General features: G+C 45.5%; 1 long non-coding RNA gene across 1 annotated transcript in view; it reads right to left on the bottom strand.

Moving 5' to 3' along the window:
- Positions 1 to 6215: 6215 nt before the first annotated feature.
- LOC145536412 (uncharacterized) overlaps positions 6216 to 17679 on the bottom strand; it is a 111442-nt gene continuing 99978 nt past the window's right edge. The window contains exon 3 of the long non-coding RNA XR_014075828.1: positions 6216 to 8364. This is a non-coding gene — a long non-coding RNA (uncharacterized LOC145536412). The remainder of the gene's footprint in view (positions 8365 to 17679) is intronic.

The raw sequence follows: 17679 nt of genomic DNA on the forward strand, positions 1-17679 counted from the left end.
AATATTTAGGCTAAGTGGCGATGTCTCCTGTCTGTCTAAAGTATGAACATACTGTCAATGAGCAGAAAAAATGGAGGGTGGATCGTAAGAAATAGGGAAAGTTTGGTTACTCCTGTGTTACTTGCTCCTTCACGAACCGGGGTCTGTCCATTCAGCGGTCACTCATTGGAGAGAATTTTTGGGACCCAACTCTATCAGACGCCAGGGTCAACCCCTTAATTTGTTCCCTGTGTCCAATTTATTTGTTTTCCCTAATGAGGGCATGGCTGAGGAAGGCACTTATACTTTTCTCGTGAGCCATTCTGGTCACTTCTCAGGGTAGGCTTGAGCAGGAAGACCATATATAACTCCGGTTACTTGAAAACCCAGAATTTTTTATTGAGGTATCACTGATTACAACGTTATATTAGTTTCTGGTGTGTACATCGTGATTCGAAATTTTTATAGATTATAGTCCATTTATAGTTATTGTAAAATATTGGCTATATCCCCTATGTTGAACTGTCCTTGTAGCTTATTTACCTTATGCATTGTGTGTGTGTGTGTGTGTGTGTGTGTGTGCTGCGTGCTTAGTCATGTCTGACTCTTTGCGACCCCATGAATTGTGGCCCGCCAGGCTCCTCTGTCCATGGGATTCTCCAGGCAATAATACTGGAGTGGGTTGCCATTTCCTTCTCCGGGGGATCTTCCCAACCCAGGAGTGGAACCTGCATCTCTTGCATCTCCTGATTTGGCAGTCAGACCTTTTACTAGGGAAGCCTTTATACATAGGTCTCCCGCATTGCAGGCGGACTCTTTACCAGCTGAACCACAAGGGAAGCCCAAGAATACTGGAGTGGGTAGCCTGTCTCTTCTCTAGCGAAGCTTCCCAACCCAGGAATCGAACCGGGGTCTCCTGCACTGCAGGCGGATTCTTTACCAACCGAGCTATCAGGGAAGCCCCCTTATACATCGTTTGTATCTGTTAATCCCTGACCCTTATCTCTCCTCTCCCCCATTCCCTCACCCCACTGGTTACCCCTAGTTTATTCTCTAGATCTGCGAGTGTGTTTCTGTCTTAGTATATGTATTTGTTTTACCTTTTAGACTCCACATATAAGAAATATCATAGGATGTCTGTCTGTCTGCCTTCACTGAGTACGATCATCTCTAGTTCCATCCATGTTACTGCAAATGGCATAATCCTTTTTCATGGCTAAGTAATATTCCACTGTGTATTCATGTACCACATTTCCTTTTTCCATTCCTCTGTTGATGGACACAGGTTGCTTCCATGTCCTGCCCGTTGTAAAAAGTGCTGCTGTGAACATGGGAATGTATGTGTCTTTTTGAATTAGTGTTTTCATTTTCTCTAGATACATAACCAGGAGTGGAATTACTGGGTCATACGGTGGTATTATTTTTAGTTAGTTTTTTTTTTTTTGAGGAACCTTCATTCTCTTAAAACCCATATTTATAAAGATCCCTGGTATATGTTCCTGCTGATGAAATATAAAAGGCATATTCTTATTGTTGTTACCCCAAGGTTGTATCTGTTTGGACTTCTTGCAGTTTGGTACTGTGCGTAAAAGTTAAATAATCAGGGTGACAATTTACAACAGAGTTCATCATGAGAAATACTGGGCTGGATGAAGCACAAGCTGGAATCAAGATTGCCAGGAAAAATATCAATAACTTCACATATGCAGATGCTGCTGCTGTTGCTAAGTCACGTCAGTCATGTCCGACTGTTAGTGACCCCACGGGCTGCAGCCTACCAGACTCCTCTGTCCGTGGGATTTTCCAGGCAAGAGTACTGGAGTGGGTCGCCAGTGCCTTCTCCAATATGCAGATGACACCACCCTTATGGCAGAAAGTGAAGAAGAACTAAATAGCCTCTTGATGAAAGTGAAAGAGGAGAGTGAAAAAGTTGGCTTAAAACTCAACATTCAGAAAACTAAGATCATGGCATCCAGTCCCATCACTTCATGGGAAATAGATGGGGAAACAATGGAAACAGTGAGAGACTTTATTTTCTTGGGCTCCAAAATCACTGCAGATGGTGACTGCAGTCATGAAATTAAAAGACACTTGCTCCTTGGAAGAAAAGCTATGACCAACCTAGACAGCATATTAAAAAGCAGAGACATTACTTTGTCAACAAAGGCCCGTCTAGTCAAGGCTATGGTTTTTCCGTTGGTCATGTATGGATGTGAGAGTTGGACTATAAAGAAAGCTGAGCACCGAAGAATTGATGCTTTTGATATGTGGTGTTGGAGAAGACTCTTGAGGGTCCCTTGGGCTGCAAGGAGATCCAACCAGTCCAACCTAAAGGAGATCAGTCCTGTGTGTTCATTGGAAGGACTGATGTTGAAGCTGAAACTCCAATACTTTGGCCCCCTCATGCGAAGTGTTGACTCATTTGAAAAGACCCTGATGCTGGGAAAGATTGAGGGCAGGAGGAGAAGGGGACGACAGAGGATGAGATGGCTGGATGGCATCACCGACTTGATGGACACGGGTTTGGGTGGACTCCGGGAGCTGGTGATGTACAGGGAGGCCTGGCGGGCTGCAGTCCACAGGGCTGTAAAGAGTCGGATATGGCTGAGTGAGTGAGCTGAACTGAACAGTTTGGTAGTAACACGTCACACTTCAGTCTTTTCCTCGTAGGCGAGTTCCCTGTACATGAATACCAGCTGTATAATTTGGGTGTCATCAGGGAGACAGGGTGAGGAGAATATGCACTATGTAGGATGAGAAATGAAAGAGACACACACCATCATATTAGGAAGTAACACACAGGAAGTTAAGTTGGCAGCTGTCTCATCCTTTTCCAGTGGGACAGAGCTTTCTAAGTATAGTTTTTCATTTTCCAGTATAATGAAAACAGTACTTCAGGGTACTTAAGTTTACTATGCATCATCGCTGGCAAAATTAACGGAGGTTTTACTTTAAAGATCATGAAGAATACAGAATGTATTTATTTTTTAAATTTACTTTTACGATCACTGGAAAGCATTTGAATATCTCTCTTGTGATATATCAAAATATACCTTGTGATATATTAAAAAAAAAAAACAATTTTTTTTTTTGATGGAGCATTTATGGTTATCATTTGTTCCGTGGGAAAAACTGCTTCCGGAGTCTGCTGCAGAGTAGAGTGGAAAGCTGACAGAACATTCTGGATTGGGGGGCGGGTCTTTCCTGGTGGTTCAGTGGTGAAGACTCTGCACGTCCACTGCAGGGTACACGGGTTCAATCCCTGGTCAGGGAACTAAGATCTCACATGCCGGGCGGAGCGGCCAACAGAAAGAAAAGAAAAAGAAGGTTCTGCTCCCAGCATCTGTCTCCCCAGGAAAAAACCAGCCTCCGGGAACCCAGCCAAGAATATCCCGATCGTAAACGGCTATGGATCGGACATGACCGAAGTGACTTAGCTCAGGCACACATGTCTGTGGGTTTCTAGCTTTCCGCTCACGTAAGAATCGAGGTGTGGTGGTCCGGTCTTCCTTTTTTATATTGAGAACATAGTCACCGTGGAACAGGTTCTCTTGAGACACCATGCGATTCCAGATGTTCCCGGCTTGGAGCTCAGGGTTCAGCACTCAGGAAGAGATGGAAACTCAGAGAAGAGCTTCCGTAAAACTTGGGGAAGGAACGATCGTCCCAGAACCAGTGTGTGATGAGAAGTTGCAGAGACCGCAGCCAACGAGGGGAAGCCGGGAGAAGCAGACGTGATCGCCAGACAACGGATGTCAGATGACGGGTTCTGTTTCAAAGGCCGCAAACGACAGAAGCTGCAAGGCTCCACTGCACCCGCTGACCTTGTGATTGATGCGGACGGTGTGAACACACAGCCGTTGGGCAGAGAGACCACGGGAAAATGCTGCCCTCGGAGAGAGAGGGGAACGGATTTTGGTGCTGATGAGAAGTCACAGAAGGAAACATCATTATAGCAGAATAGGAGAGGCAGGGTGGAAGGGATTCATACGTTGTATTTGTGGGTGGACGTGGGGGGACGGAATACAAGAAGACAACCCCAAAGAAGAACTCAAAGATGGGACTTGGGGTAAGGTAAGCTATTGTTCAGTCACTCAGTGGTGTCCAGCTCGTTGTGACCCCATGGACTGCAGCACGCCAGGCCTCCCTGTCCTTCACCAGCTCCTGGAGCTTGCTCAAACTCATGTCCATTGACTCGGTGATGCCATCCAACCATCTCATCCTCTGTCACCCCCTTCTCCTCCTGCCCTCAATCTTTCCCAGCTTCAGGGTCTTTGCCAATGAGTCAGTTCCTTGCATCACGTGGCCAAAGGATTGGAGTTTCAGCTTCAGCATCAGTCCTTCCAATGAATATTCAGGACTGATCTCCTTTAGGATGGACTGGTTTGATCTCCTTGCAGTCCAAGGGACTCTCAAGAGTCTTTTCCAACACCACGGTTCAAAAGCATCAATTCTGCGGCGCTCAACCCTGTTTGTGGTCCAACTCTCACATCTGTACAAGACCACTGGATACAATTAGCCATAGGTTTGTGTGGAGCTATGTCAGCAAATGATGTCTCTGCTTTCCAACGCACTGTCTAGGTTTGTCATAGCTTTGCTTCCAAGGAGCAGGCGTCTTTTAATTTTGATGGACGTTTTTATCATGCAGTCCCCCTCTTGGGCATATATCCAGACAAAACTCTTCATTCAAAAAGGACACGTACAGCCCAGCATTCATCGTAGCACTATTCACAATTGGCAGAACGTGGAAGCAACCTAAATACGCATCAGTGGAGGAATGGATAAGGATGATATGATACATATAGAGAATGGGATACTATTCAGCCTCGCAAAAACAATGAAATAATGCCATTTGCAGCAACGTGGATGGACCTAGAGGTGACCGATTCCTAAGTGAAGCCAGAGAAAGACAAATATTATATGATATCGCTTAAATGTGGAATCTAAAAAGCAATACAGACTAGTGACTATAACAAAAAAAGAAGCGGACTCACAGATTGAACAAGCTAGCGGTTCCCAGTGGGGAGAGGAAGGGGAGTGGGGCCAGATGGGGGAGGAGATGGACAGATACAATGTTCTGTGTGAAATAGATAGGCTACAAGGATATACTATACAGCACAGGGAACACAGTATTTCACAATAAAAACAAATGGAGTAAAGACTACAGAATTTTGAATCACTCTGTTTACACATGAAACTAATATCATATTATAAATTACCTATAATTTAGAAAACAGTTATAGGAGTTTTAGGGGAAGAAATACAAAGGAAATGAGGAAGTGATTCCAAGGGCAGTTAATGTGCCAAGTCAGCTAATCTGAATAATTTGCGTATTAGTAAATGTTCCCCTCATACGTGTTAAAATACTAAAAACATATGAGAGAGACCTCCTTCCACTATTTTTGCAACACCTCTTATTAATTTATTTTTTTAATTGAAGGATAATTGCTTTACAGAATTCTTGCAACACCGTTTGAATCTTAATAACTTTTAATAACTTAATTAAAATAAATATAATATTTATTAATAATAAATTAAAATAACAATAATGTTAATAACTTAAATGTCAAAAGTTTAAAAATGGCAAAAGGGGAGAAAAACATGATAAAGAAAATGTGTCTATTTTTCTACCCTTTTATTTTTTTCTTCAGTTCAGTTGCTCAGTCGCGTCCGACTCTTTGCGACCCCGTGGACTGCAGCACGCCAGGCCTCCCTGTCCATCACCAACTCTCGGAGTTTACTCAAACTCATGTCCATCGAGTCGGTGATGCCATCCAACCATCTCATCCTCTGTCGTCCCCTTCTCCTCCTTCCGTCAATCTTTCCCAGCATCAGGGTCTTTTCCAGTGAGTCAGCTCTTCGCATTGGGTCACCAAAGAACGTTGTTTTCTTTACCTAATGACTTTTTGGGTGCGCTGGCTGTTCATTGCAGGAAGTGGGGGCTCCTCCAGTTGGGGTGCATGGGCTTCTCTCGTTGAGGATCACGGGCTCTAGAGCTCAGACTTCAGTACTTGTGGCACATGGGCTTAGTTGCCACACGGCATGTGGGATCTTCCCGGACCAGGGATCGAACTTGTGTCCCCTACACTGGCAGGCAGATTCTTATGCACTGAACCACCGGAGAAGTGCACGTTCTACTCTTCAGGGTTACAATGGTAGTCATGTGTCTCTAGACTGGAAAGGAGCTTTGGAGATGGTCTGACTCAGAGGAGAAAATTAAGAACCAGAAACGTTGTGGGTTTTTTGTTTTTATTTATGTTAAGTTCTCATCATTGGTAGGGCTTCCCAGCTGGTAAAGAGCCTGCTTGCCAATGCAAGAGACTTTAGAGATGAAGATTGGGAAAGTTGATCGCTGGGTCGGGAAGGTCCCCGGGAGGAGGGCATGGCAACCCACTCCAGTGTTCTTGCCTGGAGAGTCCCAGGGACAGAGGAGCCTGGTGGGCTACAGTCCATGGGGTCTCAGAGTTGTACACAACTGAAGTGACTGACACTTCACAGTATCAACTGAATAAAGTCATCTTTATTTTGAGTCAGTTGACTTTTTGACCACTCCATGGAATCTAAGGGACTTGACATACTGCGTAGGCTCTGGGCTGGGTGAGGGGGAAATGGGATTCCTCCAGGCTCACTCACCCTCCTGCAAGAGCCTGATATATTTCAGTTCAGTTCAGTTCAGTTCGTCGCTCAGTCATGTCCGACTCTTTGCGACCCCATGGACTGCAGCACGCAGGCCTCCCTGTCCATCACCGACTCCCGGAGTTTACCCAAACTCATGTCCATCGAGTCGGTGATGCCATCCAACCATCTCATCCTCTGTCGTCCCCTTCTCCTCCCTCCGTCAATCATTCCCATCATCAGGGCCTTTTCAAATGATATACCTTAGCCACCCTGGAACACGTGGGATCCTTTCAGAAGGATTTTTGCAAGGCTCCGAAGAGACTTGGGAGACGGAGTTTTCCTGCTCTCATTTTATTTTCATGCAACCCTGGGACGCAGTCTTGGGAACGCCAGCTGGAATGTTGCCCGTTAGAGAAAGGGTCGCCCAAATGAAAATGCTGCACCCGCCAGCCCCTTGGAAAATGACACGTTCCATGCCGAAAATAAACACACAGCCCCAAATCGAAACCAGCTGGTGGCAGCTCCCAGGATCTCTCTGGGTCCGCTTTCGTCTTGTTTTGCATTCCTTCTGACATGGATGCGATGTGCCCTCCTGGAAATTCCTTTGCACAGCGAGATCTCGCGTTTGTGGTCAACATCCTTAGGTGGACAAATAGAGATATTCCGGAGTTCTGACTCAGCTGGGGGGCGGGAGACCGAACTGTGTGGTACGTCCGAGGACATGTCTGGAACAAATCAATGGACACGTTTCCTTGTTTCCTAACACAGCTACAGGCAGTAGCCTAAAAGCAATTTCTGGATTTCCTACCCCCACCAATCCATTCCTCTGTTTAGGACGGTCACAGCGGGTGCAGATCTTTCATCCAGTCGACAAGACCTTGACTCTTCTGCATTTGACACTTTTTACTTGAGATACTGTAGTCTCGCTGCTCTTGTAAAAACAATCGCCTTACTGGACTGCCGCCCCCACCTGCCCCGCCAAAAAAAAAAGGTACATCAATCTGTGAAATGCACCAGTGGAACTGGAAATGTGTACGGGATTCCGCAGGCTCGTTGGTTTTGACTTATCCTTCTGGATGTTGCTGTAGTTCAGTCACTCAGTCATGTCTAACTCTTTGCGACCCCATGGACTGCAGCACGCCAGGCCTCCCTGTCCATCACCAACTCCCGGAGCTTGCTCAAACTCATGTCCATTGAGTCGGTGATGCCATCCAACCATCTCATCCTCTGTCGTCCCCTTCTCCTCCCGCCTTCAATCTTGCCCAGTATCAGAGGCTTTTCTGATGAGTTGGCTCTTTGCATCAGGTGGCCAAAATATCGGGGCTTCAGCTTCAGCATCAGTCCTTCATGAATATCTAGGATTGATTTCCTTTAGGACTGCGAGGTTTGATGTCCTTGCAGTCCCAGGGACTCTCAAGAGTCTGCTCCAGCACCACGGTTCAAAAGCATCAATTCTTCGGCACTCAGCCTTCTTTGTGGTCCAACTCTCACATCCGTACATGACTACTGTAAAAAACCATAACTTTGACTAGACATCTTTGTTGGCAAAATGATGTCTCTGCTTTTTAATATGCTGTCTAGGTTGGTCATAGCTTTTCTTCCAAGGAGCAGGCGTCTTTTAATCTCATGGCTGCACTCACAGTCTTGTTAATTAGGATGAGTGTGGACTTCCTTGGGGGTCCAGTGGTTGGGACTCTGGGCTTCCACTGCATTCAACATGGGTTCAGTCCGTGGTCAGGGAACGAAGATCCCACATGCTATGTGTCTCTGCCAAAAACAAGGAAAGAAATGCTAATTGGAGTGGATTTCTCTTATGAGGAAATGTAAGTCACTGAATTGCTTCTCTAAGAAAAGTGATATGGAAATAGAATTTCAGAGACTAGAAAAATACATGAGGAACTTCTGACCTGTCGAATTGAGTTTGTTCAAGTATTCTGTGCTGGGAATCAAAATGGATACATTGCAATTTTCTGTAGACTATTTTACAACTTCTTAGACTTAGGATGAGGAATTTTAGAGGTCAGCAGAAATTTCGGAGAAGGGATATAAGTTTTCAGAATTTGACTTACGGCCTCTGACTTAGAATCAACCAAAATAATATGAAACCTGGTCTTAATTTACCAGCAGATATTTTACGTAAGAGTTATTTTTTGTTTTTAGCTAAAAGAAGGAGCCTGGAGCATTTTCATTTTCTGTTCAGCTACGGTGGTTTTCTAATTGTACATTATATGTGTAACTGTGAGGCAGTTGACTACAACTGTGAAAGAAGAAAATCTTGTTTTGGGATACGTGGCAGAAAGTGGATGTGGTTTAATTTTATTATTATGTCTAAGCCCAGTTAATGAAAGCTGGAGGAAAAAAAAAAAGAACTTTTCCCCAAAAGGGGCAAGGTTACAGAATGAGCAGAAGAAACAGACCAGAAGAGAAGACCAAAATTCACTTGATTTACAAAGTTTTTTGTTTCTTAGTTAATTTGTTTATTTTAATTGGAGGCTAATTACTTTACAGTATGGTAGTGGTTGTTGCCGTACATTGACATGAGTCAGCCATGGGTATATATGTGTCACTTGATTTACAAAGTTTTAAGGCAAGAAAATGGGGGCATCCCCCCCCCAAAAAAAAACCCCAGAGAGATTGGATCTTGCCAGTGGCTAGTTAGAAGTCACCTTGACACGCATCAGTTGCTCTTTTGCCAGAGATGACGATGAAATAGCTCAGGGAGCAAGCTGCTCTGGTCAGCTGTGCCTCGTATTCTTTTCCAGTAAGCATACCCAGCCTCCACGAGAGACCATGAGCTGGATTTCAGGGAAAAACCCAAGAATATTCAACATTTCTCCTAAGATATTCCCAGCAGAGCACATTCCCAGGTCTGGAAGCACTTAACCATCTCTTGCTTACTTGAGAAAAGTCAGAAAGGATTATTAAAACAGATTGGAATGTTGAACCGAACTTGTCACTGTTGCTAAGCGGTGTCCGTGAACCAGAAAAAAAACGATGCTGAAATAGGAGAGACGGTGAACCTGGGAACATAGCTATGAATGCACTTGCCCACTCCCAAAGGGGAAGGGAGTTGTGACTATTTCAGAGAACAGAATATGTTGGCTGCTGACAACCAGGAAAACGAGAGAGAGAAGTCGTCCAAAGAAAATAAAGTTAACTTTCTCCTTGTCATCATTGTTCAGTTGCTGAGTCGTGTCCGACTTTTTGCAACCCCGTGGACTGCAACACCCACCAAGCTTCCCTGCCCTTCACCATCTCTCGGAGTTTGCTCACACTCGTGTGTGTTGAGTCAGTGATGCCATCCCACCCTCTCATCCTCTGTCATCCCCTTCTCTTCCTACCTTCAATTTTTCCCAAGATGAGGGACTGTTCCATTGAGTTTGGAGGGCTGGGGAAAAAAAAAGATGGAAAAAAATGAAATGAACCCGAGAACTCTTAACTGATTATGATGTCAGCTCCTTGGGTGAATGTGAAATGGATTCATTCATCAGGTAAGACAGGGCTTGGAATTCAGCACATCGATTGCACAAATACTGTGTGATCACCTCGTGCATACAAGTGAACGCGCTGCTTGTGGGCAGCAGTTGAGTAACAATGGAAATGGGCTCTGAGGGGCTTCCCAGATGGTGTTAGTGGTAAAGAACCCACCTGCCAATGCAGAGAGAGTCAAGAGACACAGCTTCGATCCCTGGGTCGGGAAGATCCCCTGGAGAAGGGAGTGACAGCCCACTCCGGTGTTCGTGCCTGGGAGAGCCCATGGACAGAGGAGCCTGCGGGCTGCAGTCCGTGGGGTCGCAAAGAGTTGGACAGGACTCAGTGCACACAGCACCTCTGTAGGAAACGGGAAGATTGCATGGATGCTTGAACCGTACTGAGAGCAGGATGCTTTCTGCTCCGCGAAAGGAGCACAGTCCAAAGGTGAGGGAGTGACTCATTTCTTCCACACAGTCCTTCAGGGAGCTTGACAAGTCAGGTGGCAGATCACATAGCCCCTTGGTTCTGCCCATGAAGACTTTACACGGTATGATTTTGTTTTTAATATTTTAATTTATTTATTTTTGCCTGTGCTGGGTGTTCGCTGCTGTCTGCGGGGGCTTTTTTTCGTTTAGGTGGGCAGGCTTCTCGTTGGGATGGTCTCTCTTGTTGTGGGGCTTGGACTATAGGTCGCATGGGCTTCAGGAGTTGCCACTCCCAAGCCCCAGGGCAGAGGCTGAATAGTTGTGGGGCACGGACTCAGTTGCTGCAAGGCAGGTGGGATCTTCCTGGACCAGGGCTCGAACCCACATCTTGTGCGTCAACGGGTGGATTTCTGTCTACTGAACCAGCGGGGAAGCCCACATTACGATTTTTGAGTAGGGTCACTTCTCTGCTTGTTATCAACACCACCAGGGAAAAGAAAATTTGGCAGTCTGATGAACATTAAGGGAACACGCTAGAGGTGGAGTGTGCATCCCTGGTGGCTCAGCTGATAAACGATCCGCCTGCCATGCGGGAGCCCTGGGTTCGATCCCTGGGTTGGGAGGATCCAGTGGAGAAGGGAAAGGCTACCCACTCCAGTATTCTGGCCTGGAGGATTCCATGGACTGTATGGTCCGTGGGGTTGCAAAGAGTCGGACACGACTGAGTGACTTTCACTTCACTTCACTAGAGGTGGAAGATTTGAATTTCAGCTGCAGCGAAGCCCATCACAACTTTTTGGATGCAACTGGACAGGGAGAAATTAGGAAATTAGACATTGTGACGACCTCACATTCAGAAGTTACTCCAGCTGTCCCACATCACATCAGTTCAGTTCAGTTGCTCAGTCGCATCCGACTCTTTGCGACCCCGTGGACTGCAGCACGCCAGGCCTCCCTGTCCATCACCAACTCCTGGAGTTCACTCAAACTCATGTCCATTGAGTCAGTGATGCCATAATAAAGACGAAATTGGGAGTAGACTCACACTTAAGGTCTGGCAGGAATGCTTTACACATGAAAGCCTGGAGACCCCTCTTTATGGGAAGTCCAAGGGTCCCCAGATGAACCCTACTAGCTCAGTGTCAACCCAAAGATTCTAAAGTGTCCGACGAGGAACTTCCAAGAAAAGTTTCCTGTAGGGAAAGAAAATGCAGATCAGAAAATAGGGGTTTTCTTGGAAGTCTTTCTGTTAGGAGAGCACTCGGATGCTGATTCGTAAAAGTCAAACTGGTTACTTTTGTGTATCCTGAATCAAAAATTATTTTCCTAGAGAGTAAAAAGCATGGTTCTTAACTCGCTCCTGTCAGAGGACTTTAAAGCAGTTTTATTCTAAAGTCACTCCTGTGCTCCCAGGGAAATTCTAAAGCTGAGTTTCCTTCCTGCAATTGTGAGAGGAATTACGTGAGGTGGGTATGAACCAGAAGTCGTGACAATCGGGCATTGTTTCTCCATAGCTCTTAGATGTATATTTTAACATGTATTTTTTTTCCTGCATGCATTGGTTTAAATATAGTTGTTTGTTCCAAAGATGGTGGTAGCTTGAAGATGTAAATCACAGACTCGTCACCTCCTACATGGGAAGCATTCCTTTCCTGCACACGCAGAGGAGGTCACTTTTTTCCAGACTCTTTGGTCCTGAATGGTGTCCCAGGTGTGTGTCACAGACAGATGTAATACGAAAAACAGCTGGGGGTTCAGGGAGGCGTGTACTCATCAGATATGTTGCGTTGTAGTCAGCTTGATGCTTTTGTTCTTGTTGTTTACTCGCTAAGTCCTGTATGACTCTCTGGGACCCCATGGACTATAGCCCGCCAGGCTCCTCTGTCCATGGGATTCTCCAGGCCAGAATCCTGGAGTGGGTAGCCTTTCCCTTCTCCAGGGGATCTTCCCAACCCAGGGATCGAACCCGGGTCTCCCGCCTTGCAGGCAGATTCTTTACCAACTGACCTAGCAGCAAAGCCCAGATATATGATAAATCCTTAATAGATGATAAATAATGAAAAGATGATATCCGAGACGGATGATGGGCAAATAATTATATAGATGATAGACATAGGTAGATGATAGATGAAGTAGAGAGACAGATATAGCTTATACATACATGTTAGGAATAGCTAAATAGATGAACAGAAAGATAATAGAGACGATAAGTGTATAGATGATATTACTAGACAGATAGGTATTGATGGATAGATAGATGACCAGGTAGATGAATAGATGGATATCTGAATGGGTGGAGAAAGAGAAACGAAGGATGGATAGATATATAGATACATAGACATGGATGAATGGATAGATAGACAAATGGGTGAAAAACAGATTAATGGATGGATGGATGGATAGATTCTATGGAGAGAGAGAGAAGATAGGTGGATAGATAGAGGTAGGTAGGTAGACACTTAGATGATAGATATGTATACATCATTTATCTACCATCCATCTGTTATGTAAGTATCTATCTACCTACCTCGATCTATTTACCTTTCTTCTCTCTCTCTCCATATAATCTATCCATCCATCCATAGGTAGGTAGATACATAGGTAGGTAAGCAGATAGAAAGATAGATACATAGATAGATGCAATAGGTAGGTAGGTAGATAGAAGGATAGATTCATACATGTATGTCATAGGTAGGTAGATAGAAAGATAGATACATACATCAGTTCAGTTCAGTCGCTCAGTCGTGTCTGACTCTTTGCGACCCCGTGGACTGCAGCACGCCAGGCCTCCCTGTCCATCACCAACTCCCGGAGTTTACTCAAACTCACATCCATCGAGTCGGTGATGCCATCCAACCGTCTCATCCTCTGTCGTCCCCTTCACCTCCCGCCTTCAATCTTTCCCAGCATTGGGGTCTTTTCCAGTGAGTCAGCTCTTTGCATCAGGTGGCCATAGGATTGGAGTTTCAGCTTCAGCATCAGTCCTTCCAATGAATATTCAGGGCTGATCTCCTTTAGGATGGACTTGTTGGATCTCCTTGCAGTCCAAGGGACTCTCAAGGGTCTTTTCCAACACCACAGTTCAAAAGCATCAATTCTTTGGCGCTCAGCTTTCTTTATAGTCCAACTCGCACATCCATACATGACCACTGGAAAAACCATAGCTTTGACTAGACAGGCTTTTGTTAGCAAAGTAATATCTCTGCTTTTTAATATGCTGTCTAGCTTGTTCATAGCTTTTCTTCCAAGGAGCAAGCGTCTTTGAATTTCATGGCTGCAATCACCATCTGCAGTGATTTTGGAGCCCAAGAAAATGAAGTCTGTCGCTGTTTCCACTGTTTCCCCATCTATTTGCCATGAAGTGATGGGACCAGATGCCATGATCTTAGTTTTCTGAATGTTGAGTTTTAAGCCAGCTTTTTCACTGTCCTCTTTCACTTTCATCAAGAGGCTCTTTAGTTCTTCTTCGCTTTATGCCATAAGGGTGGTGTCATCTGCATATCTGAGGTTATTACTATTTCTTCTGGCAATCTTGATTCCAGCTTGTGCTTCATCCAGCCCGGCATTTCACATGATGTACTCTGCATAGAAGTTAAACAAGCAGGGTGACAATATACAGCCTTGATGTACTCCTTTCCCGATTTGGATCCAGTCTGTTGTTCCATGTACATACATAGATAGATGTCATAGGTAGGTAGGTAGAAAGATAGATACATAGATAGATGTGATAGGTAGGTAGGTATGATAGGTAGGTAGATAGGTGTGATAGGTAGGTAAGTAAATAGAAGGATAGATCGATGTGATAGGTAGATAGATAGATAGTTATGACAGGTAGCTAGGCAGATAGATACATGTGATTGGTAGGTAGACAGACTGATATGTAGATAAATCGAAGCATAGATAGATGTGATAGGTAGGTAGATAGATAGATTGATAGGTAGGTAGGTAAATAGAAGCATAGATAGATAGATGTGATAGGTAGGTAAGTAAGTAGGTAGATAGATGTGATCAGTAGGTAGGTACGTAGGTAGGTAGATATTATTGGTAGGTAGATGGATTGATAGGTAGGTAGCTCGATATAAGTCGGTACTTAGAACGATAGATAGATACAGGTAGATAATAGATATTTTCTAGGTCCCGTGCAGCTGTGTTAGTTCCTTTGCAGGCACGCGTGCATTATATATTGAAACCATGCTCGTTAAAATTTGAGGCGTGAAAACACGAAGCTCATGCAGCGTCCTAGGAGGCACGTGATACGTAGGGTTACGTTCTTCCAGAACTAAACACCCACCGCAGAATGGCAGCCGCCCGAGTGTCCGTGAGCCCTTTCTCTCTGTGACGCTGTCCTCTTGCACCACTAATCTTTCACATGTCAGTTCCGGGAGCATCGTATTAGATGCTACCACTGTGTAGGTGAGCACAGCGCTCACACCCACGAGAGCAGCGGGTGGAAGACTGACCGGGTCTAGGCGGGTGGGATTAATCACAGATCGTCATCCACCCCAGCACCCACACAGAGGAAACAGGTGAGACACACACGCACTGGGCCTCTGGGCAACAGCAAACGCTGAAGAATGAAAAGCACAGCCTACACATGTTCCTGGGAGCTTTCCCTTGCTCCTGGAGGCGGGCGCAGACACCCACCCCAGACATGGGAGTCAGAGACACTCAGAGTCTCTGCAAAGCCTCCTGCCAAGCCAGTAAAAAGTGAAGCGTTAGTCGCTCGGTCGTGTCCGACTCTTTGCGACCCCGTGGATTGTAGCCCACCGGACTCCTCTGTCCATGGGATTCTCCAGGCAAGAATACTGGGGTGAGTTGCCATTTCCTCTCCAGGGGATCTTCCCCACCCAGGGATCGGACCCGGGTCTCCTGCACTGCAGGCTGCAGCCTGCTTGTCTCCTGGTTCTTTGTCCCAGGCAGTGCCAGCCACGGGCCCCTTCTGCCACATCCCCTATTTGGTTCTGACCTGGGTACCGTCTTTCACCTTTGTGTGCCTGGTTGTCTGTATGTGTGTGTTTTTGAATGTGTGTGTGTGCATGCACGTGTATTTGGGTGCATGTGTGTTTGTATGCATGCATGTGTTTAGGTTTGTGTGTAAGCCTGTGTGTACACGCATTTGTGTGCCTCTGTATACGTGCATGTGCTTCTGCCTGTCTCTGAATGAATGCACGTCTGCACATGTACTGGTGTGTCAGTGTAGGCAGCCGTGTGTCACTGCATAACTTTATCCATATATGTGTTCATGAACATAAGTACGTTTACCTGTCTCTCTGTATCCTTGAAAACAGTGTCGTGTCTTCTGAAGGAGAAATATGGTCTGACATCCCTTATATATGGAATCTAAAACGACATGATGCAAATTAACTTACAAAACAGAAACAGATGCACAGACTTAGAGAATGAACTTATGTTGACATGGGGGAAGGATGGGGGAAGGGATGGTCAGGGGATCTGGGATGGACGTGGACACACTGCTGTCTTTAACATGGAGAACCAGCAAGGACCTGCTGGACAGCACAGGGAACTCTGCTCAATATCGTGTGGTAGCCTGGATCAGAGGGGAGTTTGGGGGAGAATGGATACATGTACAGGTATGGCTGAATCCCTTTGCTGCCCCCTGAACATACCACAGCATTGTTAATCAGTTACACCCCAATGCAAGATAAAAAGTTCAAAAAGCAGTCTCCTTCTCACCTCCATTTTCTCTGCATTCTTTTCCACTCCCCCAATGCCGTTCCAGATAACAAGGAAATGAATCAGCTCATTAAAATGTCCCTGATTTGTGAAGCTCACATCACATCTCACCGGCATTTGTTTTTACATTGACAACAGCGACCTTTGAAAGGACAGCGTGAAAGGTTTATGTTAACATAAATCCTGAGTTACTCCACACCTTCAAACATATTTCCCAGAAGAAAAAAAAAATGTTTACCCAGATTAATGTCTGAGAGATAAATGAAAACTTGTTTCATTGCCTAGAGAGTGTATCTGAAACTTCATGCAATAAACATATCCACAGCAATGCTTGTCATCTATAAATATTATGAGATTGGTATTGACAACGAGTTTCTCTCCAGGGCATTAAGATGGCACTGGATATCTCCATATGCATGCTTTTTAATCTCATCTGAAATGAATGCTATCTCATAAACACACGCAGATACAGAGAATGTTGAAGCCCAAATTCATCGCATCTATGCACCATCGTGCTATATCTCACAGTGACCTCTGAGAAAGATAAGGAACAGATTCTATGCCCTTCTAAATGTTACATTTGCTTAAACTCAGAACCAGGAGATCCATGGTATGAAATGGAATATTTCCTGCTGTATCACTAAAGAAAGGGTGTCACAGTCATCAGAATTGATGCTTTTGAACCGTGGTGCTTGAGAAGACTCTTGAGAGTCCCTTGGACTGCCAGGAGATCCAACCAGTCCCTCCTAAATAGATCAGTCCTGGGTGTTCATTGGAAGGACTGGTGTTGAAGCTGAAACTCCAGTACTTTGGCCACCTCATGCAAAGAGCTGACTCATTGGAAAAGACCCTGATGCCGGGAAAGATTGAAGGCAGGAGGAGAAGGGGGCGACAGAGGATGAGATGGTTGGATGGCATCACCGACTCGATGGGCATGAGTTTGCGTGGACTCAGGGAGTTGGTGATGGACAGGGAGGCCTGGCGTGCTGCAGTCCATGGGGTCGCAAAGAGTCGGACACGACTGAGCGACTAAACTGGACTGAGTCATCAGCTCTTGTGACCACTCTTTGTGACCCCACAGACTGTAGCCCGCCAGCCTCCTCTGTCCATGGGACTCTCCAGGCAAGAATCCTGGAGAAGGTTGCCACTTCCTCCTCCAGTGGATCTTCCGAACCCAGGGACTTAACCCATGTCTTTTGTGTTTCCTACACTGGCAGGCGGATTCTTTACCACTGAGCCTCCCGGAAGCTCCTCGGTAGCTGTGATACAGATCAAGGGAATGATTCCATCGAGCCCAGACCCTTGCCTCTTCCTGTGCACAGAAAAGCACTCAGTTCCCTAACTGGAGATATCTGATCTTCCTTCGGTTAACAATAATCGTTTGATGTTCAGACTACCTGCCCTTTCTTGCAAAACTTGTGTATAATCTGATTCCTCCCCTGGCCTCCTTGGAGCAGTTTTCTCAGGGCCATTTGAGATGCTGCCTCCC

Source organism: Giraffa tippelskirchi, chromosome X (assembly GCF_054371585.1).
Source record: "Giraffa tippelskirchi isolate mGirTip1 chromosome X, T2T-mGirTip1v1.2.pri, whole genome shotgun sequence".
Lineage (NCBI taxonomy): Eukaryota > Metazoa > Chordata > Mammalia > Artiodactyla > Giraffidae > Giraffa > Giraffa tippelskirchi.